Source organism: Zosterops lateralis, assembly GCF_965231275.1.
Source record: "Zosterops lateralis genome assembly, chromosome: 3".
NCBI lineage: Eukaryota > Metazoa > Chordata > Aves > Passeriformes > Zosteropidae > Zosterops > Zosterops lateralis.
In genome coordinates, this window is record NC_139764.1 from 78490826 (window position 1) to 78505563 (window position 14738).

A 14738-nucleotide genomic window follows, 5' to 3' on the forward strand; every position below is an offset into this window, starting at 1 on the left:
ACAAAAACTACTGACTGTACTCAAGAAGTGGGAAGGTAAGATCAGTCTCAATCTTCTGCCCACTGCAGATCTGCAAAAAAGTCTTGAGTGCTGTTAGCAGCATCTAGTGGAGCTGCTTGGCTGGTAAGTCCAGATGTCAGTCCTAGCTAGTCAGTCTCCTTGATGTTAAGATGTCAAGAGAGTTGATTAATAGGACAGCAATTTTTGTTACGTACTTTATGTTAGATATTCAAAGGGATTTATATATTCATTACAAAGTCAGAGTGGCATGTGTTTTGGGTAATAAAGGTACATTTTTATCCTTTAGGTGTTAATACAATATGTTAAAACCTTAGAATGCCTTATGTATGCAGTAAAAGTGATGTTGGGGATCAAATAGAAGACTTAAAGTTCAGGGTTGTGGGTGGCGCTTGAGGTACCCAAAGTATTTCATGACAGTCTTGTTCTTTGTGTTCTAAAACATTATTTGGGATGGTCTTGGGGATAGAATTGGCAGCAATAAAGGGTGGCAGGGAATAAAGTTATTGCATATCAGTATTGTAGAGGTGTGTCTCAGAATGTTTAATTGTGGAAAATGTCCTCTCAGCATGTAAAAGAGATAGATGTGGTCAATGATAAGGCATTGAATATTGCCCTGCAGAACTTTGTCAAGAAATGATCCTGTACTTCAGAGCTACTGAAAATTAGTAGCCAATAAAAAATGTGTATTAGTAGTATAGGGAGTCATGTGTTTACAAAAGTGAATTAATGTTTTAACCATGGTATCTTCCAGAGGATTTGGTTTATAAGACCAGGGAAAATTTGGAAGGTCATTTTTATAATCAATTTTAAGATGGAAACTGGCTTTTCTGCTTTGTGGGAGGAGGTTAACCGGTTTTCAAACCAGTTGTAGATTTAGTTCTGGTATGTTTTCTGGAGTGATGTTTAATACAAGTGAAATAAGGAGAGGTAGTTGTGGAGAGTTATTGTATGACACATTTAGAACGTGTGGCATGGGATTTCTCTGCGAAAACAATGAGATTTCGGGTTTATGAAACAGATATTTAAGATTTAAATGTTTAAGACTTTGCAGTAAACAGCATGAAAGCGCTTACTTGCTTTTGTGCTTTAGTCCAGTGAAGTATTGCACTAACCATCCTTAGTGGTGGGCTAGAAGGTGTCACATGGATGTTGGGCTGTGGTCCAAGAAATTGGTGGTTAAACAAACATCTGCAGTGTTGCCATTTGTCAGTAACTGGGCAAAACCAGTAGAGACTTAGTAATTAAATTAATGTTGAGCTTATAAGCAAGAAAAATACTGTGCAACCACCTGGAAGATTTGAGAGTAGCCCTGCATAAATGCTTTGCTACCATTGAAATAATAAGGTCCTTATTAAGGTGGGAGGTTTGTCTTGCTGAAGAACTTGTCTTACTGGTGAAGGCTGTCATCTATAATCAAGAGTTGCGAGTGAAACTAAGCTAGCAGTGGTTATCTTACCACAGCACCTGCTCTGCTATGTGAGTGTCAGTGCTGGTGTGATACCTGCTTGAAGTATCAGATCCCAGTGAACAGGAATTTCAGTGTACGTTATGCTGTCTGGCTGCCGTCCTGCAGGAGTGTGTGAATGTGACTGCAGCTATATTGTGTGCTGGTGTGGAGGTTCCTACCATCTTTCCTGCAGGAAAACTCTTAACTGTATAAATTTGCCATACGCAGTTTGGGGTATGTGCCAATTAAAAACCAGCATTGAAATTAAATCAGTTGGTAAAGAAAATTATTCCATAGTATATTCAAACACGGACACAGCAGTCAGCATTTGACTTTGCCCAAGGAAAGGTATTCTTCATATTGAAGAGTCTTTTGCCCTAACTTTGGTAGCTTTTCTTCACACTCCATTTGTCCAGGAGGACAACCTTTGAGCTATCATCTGGAGTATGAATGGATTAAACAGAAAAATGGTAATTTCAGATGAGTGGAGTACACATGGAGGCTTTATATGCTATGTAAATACATGTGATGCTTTACATTCTCTATTTTTTGGTGTTACAACCAGTTTTACAAGCATTTTTGCTTGTCTGCCCTTGTATTTCCCTCAGAGGATATAAACTGGAAAAGTACAATTAGAATGATGAATTCTGTTTCCTTTCAAACATCATGTGGCTTTTTAGTTGATAGTCCAGTTAAACTATCGGGGCCATGAAGACAGTACTTCTCTGCCATTGTCTCGAACTTCCTGCAGGCTCCGGAGGACAAAGTGGTGTTTGATGCTCAGAAGAATGGCTGTATTGAGTGGGAAAAAGTCTGCCTTGTTCAGTATTCTGTCTGAGGATGACCAGTATAAGGAACAGGAGAAGTATAGAGAGCCCTTCCAGCAGTTTTCTTGGGAATTTCCTGAGATTTTCATTTGTATTTGAATACCACTTTGCAATTATGATCTATCTCCATTTAAAAATATTTGAAATATGAATGATGTGTGGGCTGTAAAATATATGAAGTAATGAGTATGTTAATAAGTGTAGGGAGGGTAGATTGGGAGGGGGCTGAAGTAAAAGCTTTTATTTTTCTCGTTTTTGAAGCTGATGTCTCACGTTACTGAAAACGGTGGCAAATGAAGTTCAGTGAAGGCCCCGGTGCTAGGAGAGCCTTCCTGTTTAATTGAGCTGTGTTGGGGGTGAAAATGTGAAGGACTGATGTGTGCTCTTACTCCTGAGCTAAGAGAGCCTCAAGCTTCTCACGAGACCAATAAACTCTTTTTCCCTGAAACTGGAGTTCTCCCTAACTGAAGGAGCACTCTCCCAGCAACAATGGTACTAGTTTTATAGTGGCAGGTGAAGAATGATTAATATCTGTCCCAAAATGAAGTTTTTTGGGTTTGTTTTTGTTTTGTTTGTTTGTTGTGGAAAGTAAGGTTAATGGATTGTAACAAAACAAATACTTAGGCCTTACTTTGAAATTGATAGGTTGATTGAAAAGTAAAGGTATTTTTAAATCAGCTTAAGATCATTGAAGAAGATACAGCTATTGTTAAATCTGTGTTTCGTCTTACCTTGACAAAAGAGGAAATAATTTTCCCTAGGCTTATTTACCTTTGTTTCTTTCAGAAACAAAGTATATAATCGGAGTATTGCTGATACTAAGGTCCTGTGAAAAGCATTTGAGATTTAAATTCTTTTCTGTGTCTCGAGGTTTAAGTCCAGCCAGTAACTAAGTACCACATCCTTCCTACCCTGGTAGGATAAAGAGGAGAATTATGAGGAAAAGCAGAAGCAATAGGTTGAAATGAGAACAGAATTAAAATTAAACAATAATTGTACCATAAAGGAAGACAACAAAGAGAAACCCCAAGATGAGCAAGTGATGATACACAATACAACTGCTGATCACCTGCTAACATGCCCAGCCTGAGCTATGATCCATGCCCCTTGGCCAGCTTTCCCCCTATGTACTGGGCATGACGTGCTAGTATAGAATACCCTCTCAGTTCAGGTCAGCCGTCCTGGCCTTGCTCCCTCATGGCTCCTTGAGCCCCTCCTCACTTGCAGACACTTCTGGTTGTTGCAAAGTAGTGCTACCCCACCATCAGACTGTTATCAACTCTATTCTCATACTGAATCCAAACCACAGCACTGTACCAGGTACTAAGAAGAAAAATACCTAACCCAGCTGAAACCATGATGGTGTGTTAGCTCTGTCGAGTAGTCAGATCATTTTCTACAGCAAAAAATACAAGCAAAATTGCTGTCTTATATTTTGCACTCCACCAGAAAAGTACAATATTGAAACATGGTGAGGGGCAGTTCTTAATGTCATTTTGACTTCACAACTAAAACAGTTCAGGTTATGATTATTCACTCCCTGGAGTTTATTAGAATAAGAATTTTTCTGAAAGTAGTTGGATTATGCATTTCTGATTCTGAAAATTTTATTAAACTGCGTATTTGCTATGCAAACAGAGAAGTTTGGTTTGTGGGAATTAGTGCTCCTTCCCCTTTTCCTGTTTCACAGATTATAAACCACACAATGTAAAAAGTTTAACGGCAGAACAGGAGTTACCTCTTAAAACATCTTGAAACAGTAATTTACAATAAACACTCTCACAGTGCTGAGAGTGTTTCCTCAAAAAATCTGCATGGCAGGGAAGAGTGTCTAGGCTTTTGAAAATGTTTCTGAAGTAGTACTCTTACACTTGTCTGAACTGGCTTGTCTTCATTTACATGTACTTCAGCCTAATTTCTGTTGCTAGTGAAAAGTTGTTCAGTGTAGTTTCTGCTAATTTGACATACAGGTTGTAAGGCTGCTGGAAACCTTTTTTTCCATATAAAGGTATCTTAATATGGTGATTCTTTGGCAGGGGTTGACTGCAAGGTGTTTTGCCATGTTTTTGCTATGTTTTTAAATGCTATGAGAAGATGACTGGAAATTGTATGAGTATTTTCTCCTGAGAGTATTATATAGTTTCTAGTTTTATAATTGAAAAAGTGACACTGAACAATTGTAGCAACTGCTTGATATGTATTCTGTAAAAGTACAGTCCCTTTATGAGTCATGGTGGATATGGGAAAATTCAAAACTTTTACCTTACAAATATGATTTGCTAGGAGTTACAGATATGAAAAGACATGTGGTGTAAGGACCATTGACTCCTTGATGGCTATTGCCTGACAGTGCCAGCTTTCAAAGGAAATAGCCACTTATCTTCGGTTTTTGGTTGAAGAAACTTGACAGTGACAAGGACGATTCACTATAATGAAACTCTTGTATCTTCACCTACCAGTAAGAGAAGAAAAAGAATAATTCTGTTATTCTGAGGTAGTGTTCCTGGAGGTGCTCTGTCTCTTGGTCTTATCTGCTGGTTTTTCCTAAGGGCTACTTGCGGTTCTCTAGTTGTGATTTTTTCACTGAGGTGAGACCAGGTAATGCTGAAGTATTGTTGATTACCAACTAGTAAAACACATTTAAAATGACAAAAGAATCATGCATATCTGGTCTTTCCTGAAGTTACATTTTTTATAGAAAGAGCAGATTATCTGTGGAAGCTTGAGCTATCTCCCAGCATAAGATTTCTTACTCTGGGCCAAGGTTGGGCCCTTGGTGTCCAAAACTTTTATATTATGCTCAGTTTTGTCCTGGCCTCCTAAAGATACTATTCCTCCTCTTCTGTACTAGTCCTGTATTGCTTTCCTTTTAACAGTTATGTATTAAACATAAAAAACCACAGAATTCCATAAGAGTACTACATAAGCATTCAATATTAATCCCAGAAGGGCTGTAAGAATATATGAAACTTCTGTAAAGGGAAAAAAAGAAAAATCTTGGGGACTCAAGGATATAATAATGAAATTGAAATACGTGATGAGTTTTAAAAACAAGACCGGGTCCTGAAACTGATGTGATTTGACAGCTGTGATTTGCTCTTCAGAAATCAGAGACAGCCTGCAAGTAACAGTCACTTAGGAGGTAAATTGCAGATCTATCAGCAAGGACAGCTAGCAGGGATTAAGATTGTTTCAGATATGGATGAGAAATACTTCTTTTTCTGCTTCCATGCTCATACTGAGCTCTCTGCTAGAAAGTTTCAGGCTATAAAGTAGGTGTTGGGAAAAAAAAAAGTGGAAGGTGAGTATTATTTTAAATAAAAAAACTTTCCTACTCACAATTAATGTAATAGGGCTAAAACTCAACTGTATTTTGTATACTCCAAAAAGTCATAACCATTTTTCAGAAATATCTCAATGCTGCAGAAATAGGCTCTGTCGAACTTGCTCTTCTTGACTATTTTGAAGTTTGGCTGGGAAACAGGCACCTCAAATTCATTAAAAATGCAGAAATTAACGTCTGTGAAGATGACAGCCTTTTCTATAGCACCAGCAAAAAGGGCTATCAGCAGAATTGGCATCTGGCCCTAGAAGCAAAACATTCTGAGCTTTCTGCTAAAGCTTCCAAAAGAAGCATGATAATGAGGTTTTAGAAAATTCCCAGGCTGTCTTGATTTCATATATAGTCTAATCCTACTGCTCAACTTTGGTGATTAAGATAAATAATACAGAAAATACTGTCTTGAGCCAAGCAACAGTACGTTATGAAGTATTTGTTTTCTGTGATTTGCTGAGGTAGTCTCCTCTTTTGCTGAGATTTAATCTTAATATGAATTTGGTCATTGTTGGGGTGCATAGACTCAACTGCTTGCTAAGAAATCTCACAAGCAGTTGGGTTGTCAGAGGCTCAGAGGGAAAGCTGATGTGTTACCAACACTGTTATTGTCAGCCTAAGGATGGAAGAAACCATTTGAGTCACCTTGGCTGAGCTGTAGAAAGCAGGTGAACTTCTAAGCTGGGAATGTCTCATGTTTGGTGTTCTTTGTGTTGGGTTTTTTTTTTTTTTTTTTTTTTTTTTTGTTTTTTTTTTTTGGTTTTTTTTTTTTTTTTTTTTTTTTTTTTTTTTTTTTTTTTTTTTGGTTGTTTTTTTTTTTTGTTTAGGTTGAGGGGTTTTGTGCATAGCTTACAAAAGTTTCTACTTTAATAGTCCTCCATTCTTAATTCTGGTTCTAATTTTTTTCCATTGTGTGCTGAGACTGGAGGAGTTTGAAATATTCTCAGACTAAAAAAAAAATTCTTCTGCACTTTCCTCACTGCCTCTTTTGGCTGCAGCAGGTCTGTGTCAATACTGTTGATTTGAGATTTGTTAACTGTTTTCATATATCAAATTTACTAACCAGGACTGATCTTTTAATTGATGTTTAAAGAGGTTAAAATAAAAGTTGGTACTAAATTACAAACCTTTGCCTTTTAGTGTACATAAGATCATCTCTTGGGTAAGAATTATTTTATAATTTTTCTTGTGAGACACATAAGGTATTGCTTTGGATGTGGCAGTAAAATCTAAAAACGCTTGACTGGAAGGGTATGAAAGAATTTAGAAACTTCTGCAGATAACTATCATCAGTGATTTAAACTATTTTTTATGGACATGCTCACTCAGCTATCTTTATTGATTCTGCTGTAACTAGGAATTGATGTACTAGCAGTAAAAATGCATATTCTTACTCAGTTGCATTGACTCCTCTTACTGGTCAGTATGTGCCTCCAAACACTGCTTTCCATTGGTTCATAACTTCAGTTGGAAAACACAAAAGCTATTAGAAGTGTTTTGGTTAGTTTAAATGTTTGTGTCAATAAACAAGTTCATAGATTTATCAGCCAGGTATTTACCTAGTCATAAACTGGTTTTTTATTTTTTTTTTAAATTGACCCTAATAGATTTGAGTTTTCAAAATGAAACTTCCCTCTCAATGTTCTTACTCACTGCTATTTTTAAGATCTAAACTTTAAAAAAGAAAAAACAACCTTTTATGTTTTTCAGGATCAAAGCTAACTGAAAATTTTAAAAAAGCAGATTAAAAGCATAATATTCTTTATCTGCCCCTGCAGATCACAGAAGAGCAATTTTTTTTTTAGTTATTAGTTGCCATGTAAAATTAAAACTTTGCTTCTCTAAAGATCGAAACTTGTGCTTCTAGCAGCACAATACAGCTACATTAGTTGTATAGCATAATAATTTACAAATTTGTTCAGGTTTGAGCACAGGTTATGTTGCCTGCACTGCACTGCCCAATGCAAAACAGTGAAGAGATTCCTGGTTAATGCTGCACAGGCTAGAAAGGGAAAACTTATACACATGTTCTGAAGCTCTATTTCAGGTTAAGATCTAATTCTAGTATCTACTCATGTAGAAGTAGAGAGTAGGCCTTCCAAAAGAAGATCATTGAAAAGCAGCAAGCACAGCCTGAGGTACTGATATAGTCAGTTCTTCACCCCTGTCCTCTGGTCTGATGTTTGTGCTGTAAATGAGAAATCCTATAGGGCACCATTCTTCAGGTATCTTTAAAAAACAAAATTAAAAAAAATAATTTGTATACAAAAGGTTGTATTGTCTGCTCTTGGGATCTGCAGAAATGCTGCATTTTGGTAGTCACTTCTGTCTTGCATCTGGCAAGGGTCATAAATGTGTGTATGTGAGATTGTTCTATTCTTACAAGGACCTTGAAGACACAAGGTTATTTGGGCTCACCCATCCTTGAAAGGATTTTTAGGTTCTTTGGTTACATGTTAAGTAGCCTGGAACACTTGACCTAAAAGCTGTGTATTGCAACTGCTGCATCAGACACTTTCCTGAGTATTCAGCCATGTAATTACTAGCCAGCTAAAAAGGCCTAGGACATAAGCCCCGTTTCTGGCAACAGATCATCCATGCCAAAAGGGGTTAATGCAGTCTGACAGCTAAAGCCTGGGCAGCAGTTTAATATTTGGGCATGGTTTAGAAGTTCAGGTGGGTGAGAGCTTAGCTGTGGGAATGCAAGCTGTGCTCTCCATATTTGCCTTACAGCTGGAGAACTGTGACCTGTCCCATCTGCTGTATGGCTGTGGCCATTGTGTCTGTGGTGGGCTGTGCTCTCCTCTCCTGGGAAAGATGCCCAGAGCTGGAGAAGAATATTCTGTGACCCAGTGACATGCTGTCTGCCTTCAGAGATGGTCTTAATCCAGTAAGTAACTTATGTGGGGTTAAGTAGATCCCAGAGGTCTCTTTCCTTCAGCTGGCTTTTACAAGGCTGCCAAGTACTGGAATCCTTATGGCTGCAGGGACGTAAGGGCCAGGCTGGATGTATGTCTGGGGCGAAGGAAGGGCTAAGTACAGCAGTAAGTTCCCTATTGACACTTTCATTTGTGGCTGGATTCAGTGAGTTGCAGCTTCAGCACTTGGCTACCTCACACTGCGCAAGTGGACAGGACAGCACTACTGTCCTGAGATGACTCGGGGATGTTTTGAAGCTGGATGCTGATCAGGAATGCTCTCTGCAGTTCTCCTCCATGAATCCTTCTCACATGGCAGAATGCACTAGAACACGGAGGAAACTTCTTTCTCCAACCTTTCCGTGCTAATTTGAGGAAAATTGGGCAGTATATGTGGTAACTCTCCTGTCACTTCTTTGCTGAATATCTTGTCTCTTCTTTCCATGGAGCTTTGCCAGGCACTGACCTAATGGTAGCATTCCTCTAAGAGCTTTAAAGCATCAGATGCTTAAGAAAACAGGAATGGAAAAGGCAGCAGTTGTGTCCTAACTCTCACCCTTGTACACACAGCAATAGTAAAGCAGTACTTTCTGGTCAGATTGGGAAGCCTTTTTCCATAGTTTCCTCACTCTTGATAAACTTGTGGGCTATTTGTATAGGAAGCTTGTGATTTATAGGTCTATAGTGGAATGAGGAGTATGTGATTAGAGGGAATCTGGAGCAACATTTGCATGTATAGTTTTCCAGGAAGTGGAAAGGGTTTGGGAACAAAGGAACATCTTTGTGATTGCACGTTCTGCTTGATGCAATGACAAGGTATTTCAATTGTTAGACTGAACAGCAGAGACCAGTAGTGGATATTGGGTAATGGAGAAATATGAAGATACAAAAATACAAAGATAGGGCAAGCATAGATATGATAGCACATTCTAGTATGCTCCTCCAGTTTCTGCAATTCCTCCACTAATTTCTGTAGCAAAATTTAAATTGGGGTGATATCTCTGTCTCTGCAATTTGCAATTTTAGATGGGTGTTTCTTGCATTAATTAGTTATTTGGGGGGTTTAAGGAAATACCTACAGCTTCGTGTGCCAATGCATTCCCCAGCTTTAGCTGCATGTGTGTAAAAGTAGAGGGTTTTGCCTGGCTATCTGCCAGTTTGATTTAATGTTTCCTAGTTTTTCTGCTGGAAGAATGAGTGAGCAGTTATTGTCTAGTTTTTTCCATGCCACTTCTGATTTGTAGGCCTGCATTAGGTTTCTCATCTGTCTGGTCTATACTGAAGGTACAGGTTCTGAATAACTTTGCAGTGCTTTTTTTGCCAGTAAGCAATGTGGCATTTGTAGTTCTTTGTTGCAAGGCTGGGCGTGAGTGACAACAGTCAGTTTGGGATGGCTTTCAGTTGGCATTTCCACAATTCCCGCAGAAGCGACTTCACCGTCTCCTGAGCATGCAAAACTAGTGCTCTCCTCCTCCAGTCCTCTTTCAATACTTGCATGTTAGCCTACAGCATACTGCAAATACATTGAATTCTACAGTGATTGTTCTGAACCCTCAGCTGGTAAACAACTGTTTAAATCTTCTAACTTAAGTTAGAAAAAACTAAAGGTATTAACAGAATGTGAACTAAACTACCTTCTACTGCTTTTCTTGTACCTTTTTCTAACAAAGTCACTTCAGGAGTGTTTTGTTTGGAAGTGGACGTACCTGTGTGTTTGGGGATGATGCTGACTCGGAAGAGGCAAAAAGTGATTGATATTGGAAAAAAAGACTTAAAACATAGATACTTTACAGAAATGAGCAGTTCGATACCCTTTCTTTCACTGGCAGTGTTGCTAAAGCACAGACATAAAACAAGAATGAGAGAAAAATTTAACACCTTCAGTCCATACGTAGAATTCAACAGTAGAAGAATTCCTGAGAGAGCCTCATTCTTCTTCATTGCCAGACTTGTTCTCTGCCTGCAACTATCTGGGCAAATATTTAGCAGAATGCAGGCGATTTCAATCTCAAAAGCCTTGAAATACATTGTATCAAGTCTGTAGGATCAGACTCCTCTTCCATCTTGCAGAACTAGAAGAATTAAAAATTAGTTAAATTTTAGTTATTCTGTGTTTTTGATTTGGGGCAGGGGTGTGGGGGGAGGGGAGGGGGAGGCAGGGAGAAGGAAAGGAGCATCAATTCATGGATACAACTGGATTTGTAGAGATCCAGGGTAAAGAACTGTGTCACAGAATCTATCTGCTCCAGCTGGGCCGCCTAGAGCTAGTTGCTTGGGTCCATGTCCAGACAGGTTTTGAACATCTTGGAGGATGGAGACTCTACAACCTGCTTGGGCAACTGATGCCAGTGCCTGGTCACTCAGTGAAAAAGTATTTCCTGATGTTCAGAGTGTGTCAGTTTGTGCCCATTGCCTCTAGTGCTGTGAATCATACTGGATTTGTAAATGCTTTGTTAGCTCGTTTTGTTTTCCTGACTGACTTAGAAGAAGTGGAGTGTTTGAAGAATATGCAGGATGAAAGTTATAGCTTCAGAAATAGTTTAAATATAAGGGGGATTAACCTTGATTTTAAGAAGTGCTACCCTGCCTAGATTTGAGAAAGTTTGAATATGCACAAAGGATAACAGGAAAGAATGGTAAAAGAAAATGTTATCATTAGTTATGTTAGTAAAGTTTCTTTGCTGAAATAATATGACAATTTTAGATGGCAAGTTACTTTTTATAGAATGGAAGGACTCTCAGATCTGCATATTAAAGACTGAGACAGTCATATATGAAAAGTATTTTTTCTGAAGAAAGTTTCATATATGTGATTCATCTCCTTTTCATTAATTTCTGTCTTGCCTTTTTCTCTTAACAGACGCAGGCCTTGCGTTTTATAATGCAACCTACCTTTTAAGACAGAGAATTTGGTAGAATGGCGAAATTGCACAAACTTTTAATTAAACAGGTATTTCCCCAAATAGCTTTATTTTACCAAGGATCTTGCAGGGCAAATAGGCCACTAGCTAGCTGTGCATTACATTGAATAAAATGCAGACAGCAATCCTTTCCTGAAGTTAAATATATTTATAAAAATATAGATATATTAATAACTTGGCAACCTTACCAACCAGGCTAAGGGCAGGGAATGGCTTGAAAAGCACTCTGCTGAGAAACCCCAAGAGTGGCTCATTAATTTCAGAATTCTGCTGTGGCAGGCAGACACAGCACAAGGGGCTTGTTTCGTTATGACGAGCGATGACATTTGCTGCATGACTAGAGTGATCCTCTAGGGCTAAAGCTGGTGCATTTCATACCTCAAGTACAGTGAATTCTACAGACAGGCCTTAATTCCCAAAGAATACACACTTTGGAAAGATGAGGCATCATAGAAACTGAAGGTAAGATTCTTGTTGAGTTTCCTAGATTTTTGTTCTTTTTTTAGGATATGATTAAGTAGCTTCAAAGCAAAAAATAGTGTCTTAGTCTATTTGTCAAATTAAATTTATTTTTTTCTGCTTTGTATGTACTACTCTGTAGCTGGTCTTGTTGTAATCATTGGTTTTAACATGGGTGTGCTGGGAGGTGCAGAAGTCCAGCTGTGGCTTTGGTGTGGTTCCACAATGGTTATAACTGGAACAGAAGCAGGCAGGGTTTTCATATAGCTGGAAAATTTAGGAATGAATGCAAACATTTTATTATGGTGAGAGCTGTCAAACTTCCAGGCATGTGCAGAGAAGCTCCTCATGTAAATCTGAGTCACCAGGTAAGTACTTGCAAATGTTCTTGGCAAGGGTATTTTTTCAGTTAGTGTTTTGCCTGATTAAAAACAACCACTGGTTTCATGGATCTTTTGACAGAATTACAGAATATTCTGAGTTGGAAGGGACCCATAAGGATCATTGAGTCCAGCTCTTAAGTGAACAGACCATGCAGGGATTAAGCCTGTGACTTTGTTCTCATTAGCACGATGCTCTACCCAATTGAGCTAATCTCAGGGTTTTCCTGGGCATGCCACTTTGGCTTTGATATTAGGGCTAATAATGGAGTTGTATTTGGAGGAACTGTGTGTCAAACTCTGTGCTTCCTGCCTTCTATGTAAAATTTCAAAGGATTAAATAACTGCAACTCTGGGTCAGCTGTGATTTTAAGTAAGGATGCAAATCTGTTCACTGCATTAATCCTAGTCTTTTTATTGTTTTTGCTTCCATTTTATGGAGGAAGAAGTTAAATGCATAAAAAAGTTTTCCTCTAAAAATGGGCCTGTAGCAGGAGTTACTTTCTCAAGAGTTTGCCACCTACAATTAGTCAGATTGACTGTCTGAGAATTACAATGAAACACAAGAAGTTCCACCTCAACATGAAGAAGAATTTCTTTTCATTGAGAGTGGCAGAGCACTGGAACAGGCTGCTCAGGGAGGTTGGATCTCCCTCTCTGAAGAATTCCAAACCCACCAGGACATACAGTGCCTGTATCACCTGCTGTAGGTGACCCATCTCCCGGCAGTTGGACTGGATAATCTTCAGAGGTCCCTTCCAAGCCTAATGATTATGATTTTTCACTATTTTCATTAGTTCCAGACAACAAAAGCATATATGAAATTTAGGTAATATTCTGGACCACATCTGTATTATAAATATAACACTAAAACACCTTCTGTAAATATCTGGAAACAGCATGCTTTGGTGCAAATCCTCCAAAACTGGAAAAATTGGAAATGTAGAAAAACTCCCCCCGGGCTTGTTTTTGAGAATATTACTTTCACTGTCCAGCTGACAGCTATGTTCTTGGAAAAAGTTATTAACGTTTGAATGGAAAAAAGAATATGTATTTTTTAATAAAAGATATGTTTAAAAATACCACTCAGGTTTGCACTAAAAAAGTTAGATTTTGTTTTACTATTTTTTTTTCAGGAAGGTTTATTTTTTTAAATGCGGAGAAAAGTCAGAATAAAAATGACCTTTCATCAAATTTTTGAAGTAAAAATTAGCTGGACTACTTGATAGTGTGCATCTGCCTTGTATTTGTTGCCATTTCAGACACATCTGTGGGGTGGTCCAACTTTTAATTAAGTATTATTGCATCGAATACTCGAAGAGATTTTTTTTTTTTTCCTTGTATCACCGAATACCAGTTGTATGTTTCACACACATGCCAGCATGTGAGCATTTGACACCGAACTCACCCTGTAATTGTCTGTGCTTGCTCCACTGCACAGGTTCAAGTGTTTTTAAAGCACTGGAGATATGCTGGAGGTGTTCGGCCGGGCTCAGGGGCAGCGGGCACTGCTCAGCTTGTGGCCGAGCTGCCTCTGGGGAAGTGAGTAATACTCTATGTGCCTTCCTGCCTCCCTTTCGCTCTTTATCTGGACTCGCAAGTCTGGCAGAGATCAGCAGGTTGGCTCCCAAGTTTCTCGTGTGGGGTGTGCAAGCACGAGTGCTCAGAGCTGGGGTTCTGAAGTGTGGGCTCTAGCAGGGAACCCGCCTCTAACAGCGCCGTGCGGGCAGACCCACATTCCACTGGGGCCATCGGGAGAAAGTTAAATCCCCACCGAGGGTGCGCCCCAAGCGCGGCTGCGGGGCACAGGCCCCGTTCCTGGGCCCACAGAGCCGCGCGGCGCCCCGGCCCGTGCTGCCCTCAGCGCCGACCCCGCCCCGGGCCCGTCCGCCGCTCCGCGCGGCGCCTGAGGAAACTCCCGCTGCCCTCGGCCAAACTCTGCCCCGCCCGGCGGCTCCTGGGGGCGGGCGGTCCGAGGGGCCGGCGCTGGGCTTGGGGCGCCCCTCTGGGCGGGGGTGAGGCGCCTCCCCTCCCCAGTGCGGGAGCGCCGAGCGCCGCCGGGCTCGCCTGGCCGGCAGCCACACAAAGCGTGGCTCTCCCCTCCCTTTGTCTGCGTGGCTTTGTCTCCTCCGTCCCCTCCCCGCCGCGGGCCGGGACTTCCCCTCGGCCCCCCCGCCCGCGGCCGCCGCCGTTCCCCCGCTTTGTGCCACCTGCGCGCCGTGGGAACGGCCGCTCGCCCAATCCCGGTCCGGCCGCGGCCGCTCCGCCGGCGCCGAGCCCGCACAGGTGCAGGCGGGCGGCGCCGGGGAACTCGCCGTGCGCGCGGGGGGCTCGTCCCGCCGCCGCCGCCTCCCCCTGGCCGCGGTTCCCGCGGGCGGGAGGCGGGAGCGCGGGCAGGGAGCGGCGCGCGCCGCTCCGCATGGAAGGCGGG